This window comes from Myotis nattereri, assembly GCF_964212035.1.
Source record: "Myotis nattereri genome assembly, chromosome: 21".
NCBI lineage: Eukaryota > Metazoa > Chordata > Mammalia > Chiroptera > Vespertilionidae > Myotis > Myotis nattereri.
Window position 1 is genome coordinate 7,305,488 of NC_138097.1, and position 16,451 is coordinate 7,321,938.

General features: G+C 44.6%; 1 pseudogene across 1 annotated transcript; it reads right to left on the reverse strand.

Moving 5' to 3' along the window:
• Nucleotides 1–2,491: 2,491 nt before the first annotated feature.
• On the reverse strand, nucleotides 2,492–4,168 carry LOC308535804 (ornithine aminotransferase, mitochondrial-like; annotated as a pseudogene). Its single transcript has 2 exons — nucleotides 4,008–4,168; nucleotides 2,492–3,635 (listed from the first exon to the last, which is right to left on the reverse strand). The product of its transcript is annotated as an ornithine aminotransferase, mitochondrial-like (transcript).
• Nucleotides 4,169–16,451: the final 12,283 nt, after the last annotated feature.

A 16,451-nucleotide genomic window follows, 5' to 3' on the forward strand; every position in this document is an offset into this window, starting at 1 on the left:
TGATTGGCCAGTGTCAGAGCCAGCAAAAGCAAAAGGGGCAGGGGAGGAGGCCTGCAGGTGGCGCTTCTCAGTTTGGCTCAAAGCATTGGGGAGGGCAGCTAGGCTAAGTGGGCAGCTCCCACAGCTGCATTACCTCAGGAAAGAATGGGGAAGGAGGCCAGAGGAGGCACCTTACAGGAGAGGGTTGGTGAGGAAGGAAGGGGACATGCAGGGGACAGCTGGACAGAACACCATTAGATTAGGTCTGGAATGGATCTCTACATGCCTTCCTCCCTGCCTCCTTCTTCTGACACTTCCTGGTTGAGTAGGCTTGGAAAAATCCAATGGATCACTTTAAGTGTACCTCCTGTTTTGATATAAATCCCATATAAAAATGGGATTCAACTAATAGGAACGTAAAATAAACGCTGTTGCATGGTAAACAGGAAACATCGCTTTCCCATGCTCTCACCTCCTTGCAAAGGGAGCTGGTGGATTCCAGAAGCTGGGGAGACTGGGGAGCTGAGCAGGGAGCCCAGAGACCCAACGCCCCAACAGCACTGACAATGACGAGCAGTGAGGAAAACTAGGACTCAATTTTACAACATCTCATTTTATTACAAACCGATTCTTGTTAAAAAAAATTTTTTAACATGTAATTAAGAACAGGTTTACTTTGTCCCAACCTCATGATGATTGGTGACGAGAGACAGACAAGGGAGGGGGTGACCTGTTTTCACAGATCCTCACTCAGATGCCTGCCTGACCAAAGTTGTGGAGCCACACAAAGGAGAGGAGAGGGCAGGCCCCCTCCCTCCACACTCAAACACTTTAACCAGACATTCATTCAGCAAAGGCATTTAGCTTCCACAACACACAGTTTTTCCCAATTCAATCCAAACCTTAAACTTTTAGCTGGCAAGTCAAATGTTCAGCATTTCTCAATCAGTAACATTTTTAAGAATAAACTTCAAAGATGCAAGACATAAGTTTTTTATCATTTGAATTCAGTAAGCTTCAAGGTCCCAAGTTCCCAGTGGGTCTAGAAAACCACACCTGAGGCTGGCAAGCAGGTTTGGCCCAGCGCTTGACTTTAAAATGACCATAATGCTTAAAGGAGTACTTTGAGTCTGTCCCATAACGTCCATCCAGTAAGTCCACAGAAAACAGAAAAAACAAAACAAAACAAAACAAAAAACCACAAAGCCAGACAAATACAGTCTTCCAACCCTATGGAAGCAAAACCAAAACAACGTTCCGACTCCGCAGAAGCAAAACTACAGATTAGACAATGGCCATGTGCCAACTGGCGGGAGTGACCGGCCTCGTCTCAGAATGAGGTGTTTCTGCGCCCCTCCAGATGGAGGATCGGGGCGTCCCCTGCCTCCTCCCACCCATGGCCCCCCAATGCGTCCACCTAGGCCGTTACGGGCATAACATTTCAGAAGAGAGCTCACACAGGACAGAACACACAGAACACAACAGACAACACACAAATACTTACCGCGGTCAGTCAGACTCTCCGGATCGGGGTCCCTCGTGAGTCTTCGGGGTCCCGCACGAGCCCCCAAAAGTTATGCCCAGATTTCAAGATCCCCCAAGACAGACCACGAGGGAGCCGAGTCCGATGCAAAAGCATAGAGTCTTTTATTCAAGCCCGGGACTTGGTCCCCCCCCCCCCCGCCTCCATTACTGGATGCAAAAGAGAGTCCTGAGTCCCAAGGGAACAAAGAATTTATAAGGCTTGGGGTCGGGGGGTAGGGGCACACTCTGACCACTGATTTGGCTGATTATGGTTGGTTGAGTGAGGGCCGGGGGCTAGTGACGCAAGGGCAGGGTGCAGCTAGGGTCTGGTTACACAAAGATGGGGGGGGTGGCTAGCATACTCTTAGCCATGGGCTACTTCCACCCTCTTTCCCATTGGCCGAGATAAGGGCAGGCTGAGTAACTGATACGTTCTGCGGCTTTTTCTTGGAAGACGGGTTAAGGACACAGCTATCAGTCCTGTTCTGTCCTTTCATAACCATTTCATCCTTCCTAAAATTCAGTGATTATGATTCAACTTTATAAGGTTAAAGCAGTCTTCTATATAAAACCCCATATAACTTTTTGAAATACAATATATTTACACAAGCAAGGAAATGATAAAAACCTGTAAAAACCACATGGGACTTGCCAAAAGGCTGCCTTACATACAGAGGGAGCATTTCGCCTCAGCACACACACATGATCAAACAGACTCCCTTATGTTCTCTTACACAGCAAGCTGTGTGGCTATAAATGCCGTTCTAGCATGTATGAACTGAAAATAACATATGTTTTAAAAGGTCCTTGAAGACACCGGGGAGTGGAATGAGCCCGCGCTGAGAGCAGCACCACACAGGCTGTTATGAGGATGTGGCCTAGTTGCCAGCCCAGCTGGCTCCACCCCTGGGGAAGCAGGCCCCACCCCCAGGGAAGCAGGCCCCGCCCCATGGGAACAGGCCCCACCCATGGGAAGCAGGCCCCGCCCTCAGAAAGCAGTGGGGGCCCTCAGAAAGCTGGCGGAGGCGAGCCCAGAATTACTGATGGTCTTGCTAATGATCTCAATGGCCTCCTGGACCTCGTCCTCCTTGATGACCAGCAGAGGCGGAACCTGATGATGTCACCGTGGGTGGGCTTGGCCAGAAGTCCATTATCTCGAAGGCGCAGGTGCACCTGCCAAGCATCAGAATCTTTGGTTTCCCGGGTGACGATGGCGTTCAGCAGCACCTTCCCACGCCCGGCGGTCACGATGTACGAGGGCAGCTTCCTGAGCTCATTCTCTTCTTCCAAAACCTCGCGGGTGGCAATGGCCCCGCGGCTTCCCAGGTGCTTGCCCCCGTACGTGGAGCCGGGCTCCGTGGCTGGATGGTCAGCATGATCTCATGGTCACACAGCACCGCCCACACGGGGTACAGGCCACCAGAAAGGGCCTTGCCCAGGAGGACGAGGTCAGGCCTGACATTTTCATGGCCGACCGCCAGCCATCGACCAGTCCTGGCCAGTCCCGTCTGGGTCTCATCCAATAAACAGGACCGGGTGCCTGGCGCGGAGCTCGCGCACACACCTCAGTCAGCCTGGGTCGGGACAATGACGCCCACCTCGCCATGAATGGGTTCCATGAACTCAGCATCATTTGGATCCTGAAGAGCACGCTTGAGAGCAGGCAGGTCATTGTAGGGAATGATCTCGAACCCCGGCATGAAGGGGCCAAAGCCGTCATCGCTGCTGGGGTCCGTGGAGCTGGAGATGGCACACAGAGTCCTGCCCCAAGTTTCCAGCTGCGAAGATGATCTTGGCTTTGTCCTTGGGGATGCCCTTCACGGTGCACCCCAAAGCTGCGCTAGCTTGCAAGCGGTCTCCCCGGCCTCCACCCTGTGTTCATGGGGAGAACCTGGTGGTAGGTGAGCTTCATGATATTCTCGGCGTCCTCGCCCGGCACATTTTTGTAGGAGGCCCGCGAGGTTGGCGTCAGCTTCTCCTCCTGGCTCTTCAGGGCATCCACGATCTTGGGGTGGCAATGCCCTTGGTTGACGGCGCTGTGCGCACTTAGGAAATCAAAGTATTTCCTGCCTTCCACATCCCACAGGGAAATACCTGTTCCTCTCTCCAGGGTGACCGGTAAGGGGTGGTAAAGAGTGTCCCAAAATTCACCCAAGATTTGAATTTTGCGTGAGCATTAACAACAACAAAAAATAAAAGCCTAATTTTACTTGGTTTATTGAATCAGATTCTAATATCTGTTACCCTGTGATTTCAATCCCTTCAATTTGATAAGCACTACCAAGTACCAATTATGGCCCAGGAGCAGGGACAATGAAGACCAATGAAGACCATGGCTTTGCATATGTGCCAGCAAAGCCGTGGAGGCCATTTACCCGATGTGCTATTCCATACATAACCCTATACTGTATACTTTATGAATCAATAAAAAAATTACAATTTTTAATTATAAACTTGTTTTCTATCAAAATTACTTCTTGCGTGAATTTTGGGACACCCTTTACTTGTGAGCGCCATACTTGGCTTCCCTTTCAAAATCTTCATCAGAGGATAGACGGCCTTGGACTGTTTTCTTAGTCACCACTTATGTAGCAGAAGCCACCGGCGTGTGGGCGCCCCGGCAAAGCCCCACCACAGTCTGCAGACGAGCTAGCTTGGAAAGCATTGTGTCCTTGGAGCAGGAATCCCACTGACCAGCTAACCTTTCTTCCCGCGGTTCAGATGGAAATGCAGATTGTTCAGCCTGGATCCAGGGACGATCTGCTGGGTCCAATAATCCCTGGTGACGCCTCCGGCTCAGAACCAGCGGCTACGTCTCGGTGGCAGCACACTGTTTGATTCTTGCATGGAGCCTGACTGAGGATGGAACCCACAACCTTGGCACTATTGAGATAATGCTTTAATCAAATGAGCTCTCTGGCTAGGGAGAAACTTATTGGGGGTTTTTAGTAAAATAAGTCACTAATGTATCTGAGAATGGATAGATACCAGAACCACTTGGATGAGAGATAGTGATGGAAGGCAACGGTGATTCTCGGGTCATGCATCCCGGGACCAGAGAGGAGGGAGCCTGATTCTGGGTTGTGTCACCTGACAACTGCCCTCTCATAATCCAGGACCCCTCAGCAGATATCGGAGAGCCGGTTTCAGCCGATTCCCTGCAGGCCAGGCTGCAGGACCTCACCTGCCAGAGGAATCCCACTCACTACACAGACACCCTTGAAGCCAAGGCGCTGCCCCAGGTGCGGCCTAAAGGGGAGGAACTGGGGGAGGTTGGCAATAGGGTGTGAGGAACCCATCTAAGCCAGTCCCACCCCACTTGTCACATTCTAATTAATTTCCTTTCAATGTGCACAAGTCCATACACCCAGTCACTAGTAAAATATAATGATGTACTACTGAAATATCTTATGTCCATGTTCAATGCCAACATTTTGGCAGTTTGAATGTGGTGGTGATATTTACACCAGGGAAGTTTTCAACTACTACAAACCTAGACTTCAATGTATCATTAAATGCTTAAACTTAAAGAACACTGGTGGAGAATTAACAATGCAGATTAAATGTATAAGTGTATGGTACAAGTGGACTATAAATCGTACATAGGGTAAAAACTGAGAAAAAACATTTTGTTTATAGAATTCAAAAACCAAGAATCCCATATGGCCAAAAAATCAGTCGAGTATCTGAAGACTGAGTGAAATTCAAACATATGTCATAGAGGCTGCACCACCCTCCTATTGGTTAGAATAAAATAATAAATTAACTTTAAAAATAAACAAAAAATCCTGAGCATTTTAACAAAGAAGATAAAGACAGGGAAAGAAATACACGAAGAAATGATCACCATCAAACATTTTTATGGAAATGAAGTTAAAACAAAAGTAAGTGAACAGTACACTCAGTGATGGGGCTAGTACTTAAAAAGATTAACCTTTGCATGTGCTGGCAGAGTTGCATAGAATTTTCTGGGTGGGTGGGAAGGCAAAGTGATTGACCATTTTAGGTCACACTTCCATATATGTTGAAATGTACCACATTCACTGACACTGGAACAATTTAAGACATACATCTGTAGAAAGAATGGAATACAATATTCTGAGCTGTTTTATTTATAAAACCCCAAACGTAGAAATAACTGAAATCATAGGCAGCTCAACAGTAAAAGTGGTTATCCATAGAATACAATGTTTTCTAGAAATAAAAAATTAACTATTTATATAAACGTTAGTGTTAAATCTCAAACTATCTGTATAGCATGAAAGAAGCCAGTGTTTGTTAAAGAGAATTCACCTTACAGTGCCAATAAAATTATGAAAAATATGAACTACTCTACTGTAAAGGAAGGTAAATCAATGTCTGCATGGAGGGTTGGGGAAGCAGAAATATTACAAAATGACTGGAGGTAAATACAGAGTGTGGCAAATTTAGGTTTAGAGTAGTTGGTGTTGAAAATAATGCACTAATAAATAACAACACAAATATAAAAACACCTTTAGAAAAAAGATCATAAACCAGAGCAGAGGAGAGCTCAGAGTTTGCAGGTTGGTGAATAAGAAACCTTCAAAATTTATCAAAGCATAATGTGAGTACCACTATGTCCCTGAAAGAGATAGCACTTCTTAGCTGAGAACGGGTGCTCTGGATGAATCCTGGGTCAGGTCCATTTTCTAGTCATAGAGAAATGAATGAAGATACTGCCAAGAGCTTGGAGAAACCATAATTACCTCAAACAGAAGCGAGAACACAGAATACATTCCCCTGAGCACCCAGGGAATGTGACCGATGCACACTCCTCAGGTGAGCCAGGTGTTAGAGGTGAAATCTCTTCAGTGATAAACACTCACAGTGACATCATTTGGGTTGTAGGTCTCAGCATGTTAGCAAGTACAACGCAGCTCCTTCAAGTCTCACTTGTACCTCAAATTTATAACGAATCTAGCAGAGTGTATGTTGTCATTAAAGGGGTTTACATTCATGTAAATGGGTCCCACAGAGCCCCTTAAGTGTTCTTATTCTTGGTGAGAAAAATAAAACATTCCCTGCATATTTACATCTTTTCTCCAGGGTGAAATTTCAGGTGTCTAACCAGGTTGTGGTTGTAGCTAAAAGAAATCCCACAATCAATACACTCACCAGTGTGAGCTCTCTTGTGTTCACTCGGGATAGAGCTTTCACTAAAGGATTTCCCACATTCGCTACACTCATATGGCTTCTATCCAGTGTGAAGTCTGTGGTGTTTAGTGAGGGAAGATCTTTCACTGAAATGCTTCCCACATTCACTACACTCATATGGCTTTTCCCCAGTGTGAACTCTGTGGTGGTTAGTGAGGGTAGCCTTTTCTCTGAAATGCTTCCCACAACCACTACACTCATATGGCTTTTCTCCAGTGTGAACTCTTTGGTGTATAGAGAGGGCAGCCTTTTCTCTGAAATGCTTCCCACATTCACTACACTCATATGGCTTTTCTCCAGTGTGAACTCTGTGGTGTTTAGTGAGGGTAGACCTTTCACTGAAATGCTTCCCACATTCACTACACTCATATGGCTTTTCTCCAGTGTGAACTCTTTGGTGTACAGTGAGGGCGGCCTTTTGTCTGAAATGCTTCCAACATTCACTACACTCATATGGCTTTTCTCCAGTGTGAACTCTGTGGTGGTTAGTGAGGGTAGCCTTTTCTCTGAAATGCTTCCCACAATCACTACACTCATATGGCTTTTCTCCAGTGTGAACTCTTTGGTGTATAGAGAGGGCAGCCTTTTCTCTGAAATGCTTCCCACATTCACTACACTCATATGGCTTTTCTCCAGTGTGAACTCTGTGGTGTTTAGTGAGGGTAGACCTTTCACTGAAATGCTTCCCACATTCACTACACTCATATGGCTTTTCTCCAGTGTGAACTCTTTGGTGTACAGTGAGGGCGGCCTTTTGTCTGAAATCCTTCCCACATTCACTACACTCATATGGCTTTTCTCGAGTGTGAACTCTGTGGTGTTTAGTGAGGTGACACCTTTGACTGAAGGACTTGCCACATTCACTACACTCACATGGCTTTTCTCCAGTGTGAACTCTGTGGTGCATAATGAGGGCAGACCTTTCACTGAAATGCTTCGCACATTCACTACACTCATATGGCTTTTCTCCAGTGTGAACTCTGTGGTGTTTAGTGAGGGCAGCCTTTTCTCTGAAATGCTTCCCACATTCACTACACTCATATGGCTTTTCTCCAGTGTGAACTCTGTGGTGTTTAGTGAGGGAAGTCCTTTCAGTGAAATGCTTCCCACATTCACTACACTCATATGGCTGTTCTCCAGTATGAACTCTGTGGTGTATAGTGAGTTGAGACCTTTGACTGAAGGACTTGCCACATTCACTGCACTCATATGGCTTTTCTCCAGTGTGAACTCTGTGGTGTTTAGTGAGGGCAGCCTTTTCTCTGAAATGCTTCCCACATTCACTGCACTCATATGGCTTTTCTCTAGTGTGAACACTGCGGTGTTTAGTGAGAGCAGTGCTTTCACTGAAGACCTTCCCACAATCAGTACACTCATAAGGCTTTTCTCCAGTGTGAACGCTCCCATGTGCAGGGTGGTTAAACATTTGTCTAGACTCTTCCCCACATTTATTATACTCATAAATCATATCTCCAGAGCAGAGACCTTTCTGATAAGCAACTTTCTCTTTCTGGCTGGCAGCTCTTTCACATTCAACCCACTGGTGATGTCTTTTTCCACTGAGACATTCCTGTGAAATCTCATTGTTACTGTGTGGCTCCATAGTGTTAAGAGTGGCTTGGTGCTGGAGAAGCCCTAAGATGGCTGGGGAGTCTTCCCCAAGCTCTGTACTAGCTACAGGCATCCCAGATAAGTAGAAGCAGCAACTGTTCACAAGCAAGGTACTCTCTAAATCTTCCTTCCAGGGCTTCTCTCCACTGGCATCCTTCTGTTGGTGGTGAGGGTTTGCACTGAAACACAAGTCTCTCAAACATGCATCACTTAAGAACACATTCTTCTCAAAGTAAACCACTTGTAACTCACTCAGGTGCAAAATATCTTTTAACACTGAGAAGCATGGCTTACACAGATGGGTCCTCTGGGTGGCTGCAGCTGTCTTGGAAGCCCTGACCTGAGAATCTCCTACAGATACACTGTGCTCAGAATAGGCCTCCACATCATCCATCTTACTCCAAGGACCTGAAAACAGAGGAATGATGAGGAAATGAATGACTCTGGTGATAGGGGTAAGTCCCATCATAAAAGTGGGTTGCACATACTACACTGGTTTCATGCAATTGGCTGAAAATAAAAGACCTGAAAGATGGATTAGTAAGAGGTCACTGTGAAGTTCTTGAGCACTGAAGATCACAAAACAAGGGAGACTTCAACAGAAATAGAGCAGAAACATGACAAGTACCACATGGAAGAGAAGCGGACTGTCCAGCTCAATCTGCTGCTAACAGCATTCAGTAGATCAGTGATGGCAAACCTATGACATGCATGTCAGAGTTGACACACGAACTCATTTTTCTGGTTGATTTTTCATTGTTAAATGGCATTTAAATACATAAAATAAATATCAAAAATATAAATCTTTGTTTTACTATGGTTGCAAATATCAAAAAATTTCTATTTGTGACATGGCACCAGAGTTAAGTTAGGGTTTTTCAAAATGCTGACACACCGAGCTCAAAAGGTTTGCCATCACTGCAGCAGATCTTCTATGCTGGTGACACGGGCAAGCTGTATAGAAGGTTGGTTACATCTCATTCCAAGTAAAATCCAATAAACAAGTTGCTGGTATTTTAGGGGTATTTAGCATGTACACTGAGTGGCCAGATTATTATGACCGGCCAGATTATTATGACCACCCCATCAGTACAATGAAATGAATTAGTTATGCAAAGAATAATAATAATGATAATAAAACCTTGAGAGTATTTGCTTAGGAAGTTTTCAATATTCAGTATTTTGGAAGTGACAATGAAGTACTGATGAGGTGGTCATAATAATCTGGCCAGTCAGTGTATGTGCTCCTTATAACACTTGCATAGGTCCATGTTGTAGAATACTGCAGAAAGAGATGTGCAAACGAATAGGTGATGTAAAAAGGACACAAATGCAAAGATAGCCAAAGCTAGAAAGTCATTCATGAAATGAGAAGCCAGCAAAGTGTCAAATATGGACAAGGAAATGTATAAATGAGGGGTGGCCATTGGAACTTGCACCAAACATCATTAGACAGGAGCAGGTTCCTGGTACAATCTGAACACCATCCTTATGTCATACCTCCCCCGAGCTGCAACTCAGCCAGGCCAGGCTTCCCCTAGGAACATCCTGTACGTTCACCCTGCAGAAACCCAGGGTTCTCCCTGCACCTCCTTCTCTAGAAATATCTAAAAACTAAATATTCCAAGTATGAATGAAAGACAACAGAGGCGAGCAGCCATCACTTGCCCATAGTATCTGGTTTGCAACAGTATTCACATAAGGTAATATTACAAACAACAATGGAAGGAGGGTCTTACAATAACAGCCCCTGGTTCTTGTATATAAAGAAGATACCTGGCACAGGCATTCACCAAGGTCCTTATCTACAGAAAAGGTGCAGAAGTGGAGGCCATGGATCTGGATATAGTCATCCTTCCTGGGTGAGGAAGAGCAGGAGGGACCCATTAACCTGTCTGTAAGACTGCTGACACCCAGAAACTTCCTGCAGTTTCTGAGGCAACTGGTGTTAGGGAAGTTTGTGGAGTCTATTGCTCAGGGCTCTCTGAGAGCTCAGCACTGACAGCCACAGCCCATTTCACAAGACAGTGGGGGAAATTAGCAGAGCCCATGGTCTTGCTTTGAGAGAGAGAGAGTGCTATGTTAGGAGAATAAATAAAGAATGGACATCACTTCAGGACACTACGAGAGATGAAGGTCTTACCTACAAATGATACAAGTGAAAACACTTCCAGCATCACATCACAGTACAGACGTCTCTGAGCCTCATCAAGGATCTCCCACTCCTCCTGAGCGAACGAAATGGCCACGTCCTCAAAGTTCATATCCTGTCATAATGAGGACAGTACATCCCATGATAAGATTCTCTCTTGAGATGCCAAGTTTGTCACACTCCCCACCCTGCACCACATCCATCTGCTTCCTCTACTCCCCACATCAGGGAACACAGCAGGCCTTAGTCACATCAAAGTCAATCTCTCCTTATATTCCTACTAGAGGCCCGGTGCACAAAAATTTGTGCACTTTGGGGGGAGGCCCTCAGTCCAGCCTATGCCCTCTTGCAGTCTGGGACCACTCGGATGATGTCCACCTGCTCGCTTAGGCCCACTCCTTGGTGGATCGGGCACAAGCTGGTAGTCACACAACCCTCTGGCAGCCCGGAAATGTCCATTTGCCAGCAGGAAGCAGGCCTAAGCTGCAGTCGACATCCTTCATGCTGCTGAGGAAGTGGGAGAGGCTCCCACCAGCACCGCTGTACTGGCAGCCATCAGCCTGGCTTGTGGCTGAGGAGAGCTCCCCCTGTGGGAGTGCACTGACCTCCAGGGAGCAGCTCCTGCACTGAGCGTCTGCCCCCTGGTGGTCAGTGTGTGTCATAGTGACGAGTCAATCCCAGTCGTTCTGCTGTTAGGATCAGTTTGTCTATTACCCTTTTATTATATAGGATAGAGGCCTGGTGCATGGGTGGGGGCGGACTGGTTTGCCCTGAAGGGTGACTGGGATCAGGGTGGGGGTCCCTCTGGGGTGCCTGGCCAGCCTGGGTGAGAGGCTGATGGCTGTTTGCAGCTGGTCACATCCCCTTCAGGGTGGGGGTCCCCACTGGGGTGCCTGGCCAGCCTGGGTGAGAGGCTGATGGCAAGCCCCCTCCCCAGTGGGGAACCTCACCCCATGCAGGTTTGGGTAGCCTGGGTGAGGGGCTGAAGGCTGTTTACAGGCTGACCACACCCCCTTTAGGATGGGGAGTCCAGCTGGGGTGCCTGGCCAGTCTGGGTGAGGGGCTGAGGGCTGTTTTCAGGCTGGCCAAGCCTCCTGGCGATGGAAGCTCCCAGCCTCTCCTTCTTTTCTTTTCTTTTTTTAATTCTCGGATTTATTTACCTTCTATAATTGAAATTGTAGCTTTGAGAGGAGATCAGAGCTGGCCAGGGTGGGCAGGAGGGAAGCCTCCTGGTCACTCCAGCAGCGTGGCCATGGCCAGCTGAAAGCAGGTATCTGGGGTTTATTTACCTTATATAATTGAAACTTTGTTGCTTTGAGTGGAGCTCAGATCCCACCCTGGCAAGCGGGAAGCTTGGCTTCCTCCATCATTGGGGCAACCAAGTCCCCTGCTTGTTCCAGCTCCGTGGCTGCTGGCCGCCATCTTGTTTGGTTAATTTGCATATAGTTGTTCTGACTGGCTGGTGGGCGTGGCTTAAGGCATAGCGAAGGTACAGGCAATCTGCATGTTTGTCTTTTATTAGTGTAGACTGATGAGGTGTCTCTCACAACAATAAAGGCAGATGAGCAGTTATAACATACCTGTGCTCTGGGCCTCAAATGAGAGTCAGACTGCTCCTTTTCAATTACAGTGGCTGTCAGTAACATAGGGTAGGACGAGATGTTGCACATAAAGGGAGTGTGCGTGACTTGACACTGGTCTTGTCAGGCAATACCCATGTTGTCCTCCAAATTGTCCCTCAGAGACACCAAAATGGTAATGCACATGACACTTCCGACTCCAATCCCAGTTTACTGAGGCCATCACTTTGCATTACCTGCTGCCCATAGTTCTTTGATCCACACTTGTCTCACAGCTTCATTCCCAGAGGCACATCTTCACTAATGACATCAATAAGCCATCACAAGGACAGGTTGTTTTCTAACTAGCTGATTTTCTAAAATTCTAGTTCACCACCTCTGTAATATATTTCTCTCTCAACCTTCTGTGTTCTCCCTTCCCCATGCTGGTGGAGATTTTCAAGTGCAGGTGACACTGATGTATGTTATCTCATTCCTATTGTTCACTGGGTCAGCCCTCACCTAGAAATGACAGGTGGGCACATATATGTCACCTAAGCTCAGGACCTCGCATGTAGCACCACAACAACCCATCTTGTTAGAAATTATCCTAAAATTTCCCATATCATATCATGAAGACACCATCAGAAATGGACTCCTTTTTCATTCACTTGTCTGTCAATGTTAGTGCCCAGCTGCTCTGGTTTTAGTCCCAGGGACCACACTGATGTCATCATGCCCTGTGGGTGACTGTGCAGCTCAGCCCGGTTCCCCCACCTGCTACACTGACATAAAGAGCACCTCCCATACTGTTCTCTGGATCATCCATTGCATGCTCTGCTCTGAAGAGAACCATGGCTGCTAGTTACCACAGGTCCCTGGGCTGTGCTGGTGTTCACGTGTGTGTGGACTGACTAGTTGATTAAAACACATATATTGATTTCAGACGGAGAAATAGGGATATATATATATATATATGTATATATATATATATATATTCAGATTATTATGACCAGCCGAATTATTATGAACATCCCATCAGCACAATGAAGTGAATTAGTTATGCAAATAACAATAATAATAATACCTTGAGAGTATGTTCTTAGAAAGTTTTCAATATTCAGTATTTTTGGAAGTGTCAATGAAGTACTGATGGGGTGTTCATAATAAACTGGCCACTCAATATATATCTATATCTATCTATATCTATCTATCTATCTACCTATCTATCTATCTATAGAGAGAGAGAGAGAGAGAGAGAATTTTTTCCATTAATTTTATATATTCTTTGATTAACTCTTGTAATTGATCTCACCAGGGGTGGAATTTGCAACATTCCATTATTGAAATTGTTCTCTGACCCACTTAACTGTTTGACTTCGGTCAGACATATGTGACATTTTAAGTAAAACAACCCAATAATGTACCTGAGAATAGATAGATACAAAACCCATCATAATGACAGATAGTGGTGGAAAGCTAGAATAGGATTCATGGGATTTCATAAGTGTCTTTTTTACAAGAAAATTTTTAAAGTAAGCTATTTCAATGTCATACTGTATTACTGCATCAACTATTTCATAGGCCGAGAATGAAGCACTGATAAGGGCAGGAGGAACTTGGTATCAACGATGCAGGCATGCAGGGAAAACCAAAAGGATATATATATTTTTTAATGTCCATTTTAAATCAATTCTACTTAAATCAGTTTTTAAAAACAGTTTAAACTTGATGTTTCCCAATAATTTTACTGTTTTATTATGAAAATTTTTGAACATAATTGGTGCTACTGTATCAGCATATTGGAAATAAAAAATATAATGATGTACTACTGAAATATCTTATCATGTCCATGTTCAGAGCCATCATTTTGGCCGTTTGAACCTCACAATGATGAGAGTATTCACACAAGGGATATTAATAAAGATTACAATCCTAGACTTCACTTGAATTTTGAATGCTTAGACTTAAATAAGAATGCTGGAGAATGTTACCAATACAGATTAAACCTGTGAGTGTATGATATAAGTGGGTTTAAATTATACCTAGGAAAAATATGGGGGAAAATTTTCCATTCCAATATTCAAAACCTATGGTTCCATATACATAGCAAAAAAGTTACTTGAGTCACTGAGGTATGAGTGAACTTCGAATATTTCTTAAATTGTGCACTGTCCTCCTATTGGTTAAATAATAAATTCACACACACACATATTAGAGGCCTGGTGAATGAAATTCTAGCACTAGGGAAAGGGTGGTCCCTCAGCTTGGCCTGAGCCCTCTCACAGTCTGGGAGCCGTTGGGAGATGTCCGACTGACAGCTTGGGCCCGCTCCCCAAGGGGAGCCACGGAGGTGGGAGAGGCTTCTGCCACCTCCAGTGCACTTGGCAGCTTTGAGCCCAGCTTCTGGCTGAGCGGTGCTCTCCTGTGGCAGCGCACTGACAACCAGGGTGCAGCTCCTGCATTGAGCGTCTGTACCCTAGTTGTCAGTGCACATCATAGTGACCAGCTGTTCTGCTGTTCAGTCTCTTTGCATATTAGCCTTTATATATATATATATATATATATATATATATATATATATATATATATATATATAACTTTTATAGATTTCAGAGAGGGAGAGAAAGAGAGAGAGAGAGAGAGAGAGAGAGAGAGAGAGAGAGAGAGAGAGAGAAACATTGATGATGAGAGAGAATAATTGATCGCCTGCCTCCTGTGCACACCCCACTAGGAATGGAGCCCACAACTGGGCATGTGCCCTTGAATTGAACTTGGGACCCTTCAGTCCACAGGCTGATGTTCTATCCATTGAGGTAAACAAGCTAGAGCTCATTTTATATTTTTAATTTCTTATTGTTGAAAGAATCACTTATGTCCCATTTTCAACCCTTTGACCTCTCCAGCCAAACACCTCCTCCCCCACCCTGGCTTCCACTCCCACATTGTCTGTGCCCATTGATTATGCTTATACACATACAAGTTCTTTGGCTGATCTCTTATCCTCCAAACCCCGCTCACCCACTCATGCCATTTTTCTGAGGTTTGACAGTCTCTTTGATGCTTTTGTCTCTGAATCTATTTTTGTTCATCACTTTATGCCAGTGGTTCTCAACCTTCCCAATGCCACGACCTTTTAATAAAGTTCCTCATGTTGTGGTGACCCCCAATTTCATTGTTACAAATTGAACATAATTAAAGCATAGTAATTAATCACAAAAACAATATGTAATTATATATGTGTTTTCCAATGGTCTTAGGCGACCCCTGTGAAAGGGTCGTTTAACCCCCAAAGGGGCAGTGACCCACAGGTTGAGAACCGCTGGTTTATGCTGTTCATTATATTCCACAAATGATGATATCATGTGATACTGATCTTTCTCTGACTGGCTTATTTTGCTTAGCATAATGCTCTCCAGGTAATAAATTCATTTTAAAAATTGTTAAAACATTCTGAGCAGACATTTTAACAAATATGATAAAGACAATGTGAATATATGTATGAAACAAATGCTCACCATCAAAAATTGTTAGGTAAATGAAAGTAAAACAAAGGTGAGGTAATCCTATACTCATTGATTGGGGTAGTATTTAAAAAAATTTACCATCATATGTGCTGGCAGAGTTTCAGAAAAACGGGAATTTTCATTACTGTGGTGGGTGGGAAGAAAATAAGCATTTTAGATCACAGTTCCACATATCTTACAATGTAAAACATTCACCTACACAACAACAGTTTGATCAGTAAAACACACATCTAGATAATGAACTGAACACAATATGCCCAGCAGATTTATCTATAATACCCCAAACCTGGAAATAACCAAAATCATAGACACATAAAGTAGTAATTCACAGTACACAATTTGAGTTGAATCTCAAAATAACTATGTAGGGTGAAGGAAACCAATATTTGTTAAAGTGCACACACCTTCTAGTGCCTATAAAATTATGAAAAATATGCACTACTGTGTTGTAATGGAAGGAAAATCAATGCCTACTAGTAGGACTGGGGAAGGTAGAGAGAGAGTTTGTAAAAGGGCAGAAGGTAAATATAGGGTATGCCAAAAGTAGGGTTAGAGTTGTTGGTATGGGAATACAATAATTAACAAATAATAATACAAGAATTTACTCTGCCCTGGTTAGTGTTACTCACTCAGTTAGGCATCATCCCCTACACTTAAAGGTCACTACAACAGGTCAGGGTACAAGAACATGTCTTCCTCAAACCCCAGTAGGGGGCATGTAAGAGGCATCAGATTAACATATGTCTCTCATATAGATGTTTCTCTCTCCCCCCATCCTTCCCTTTCTCCCTAAAAGAATCAATAAAAGCAATGTTTCTCTCTCCCCCAATCCTTCCCAGTCTCCCTAAAAGAATCAATAAAAGTCATGTTTAAAATACTTTTTTAAAAACAATAAACTATGTGTTTTGGGTGCTCACTACTGTA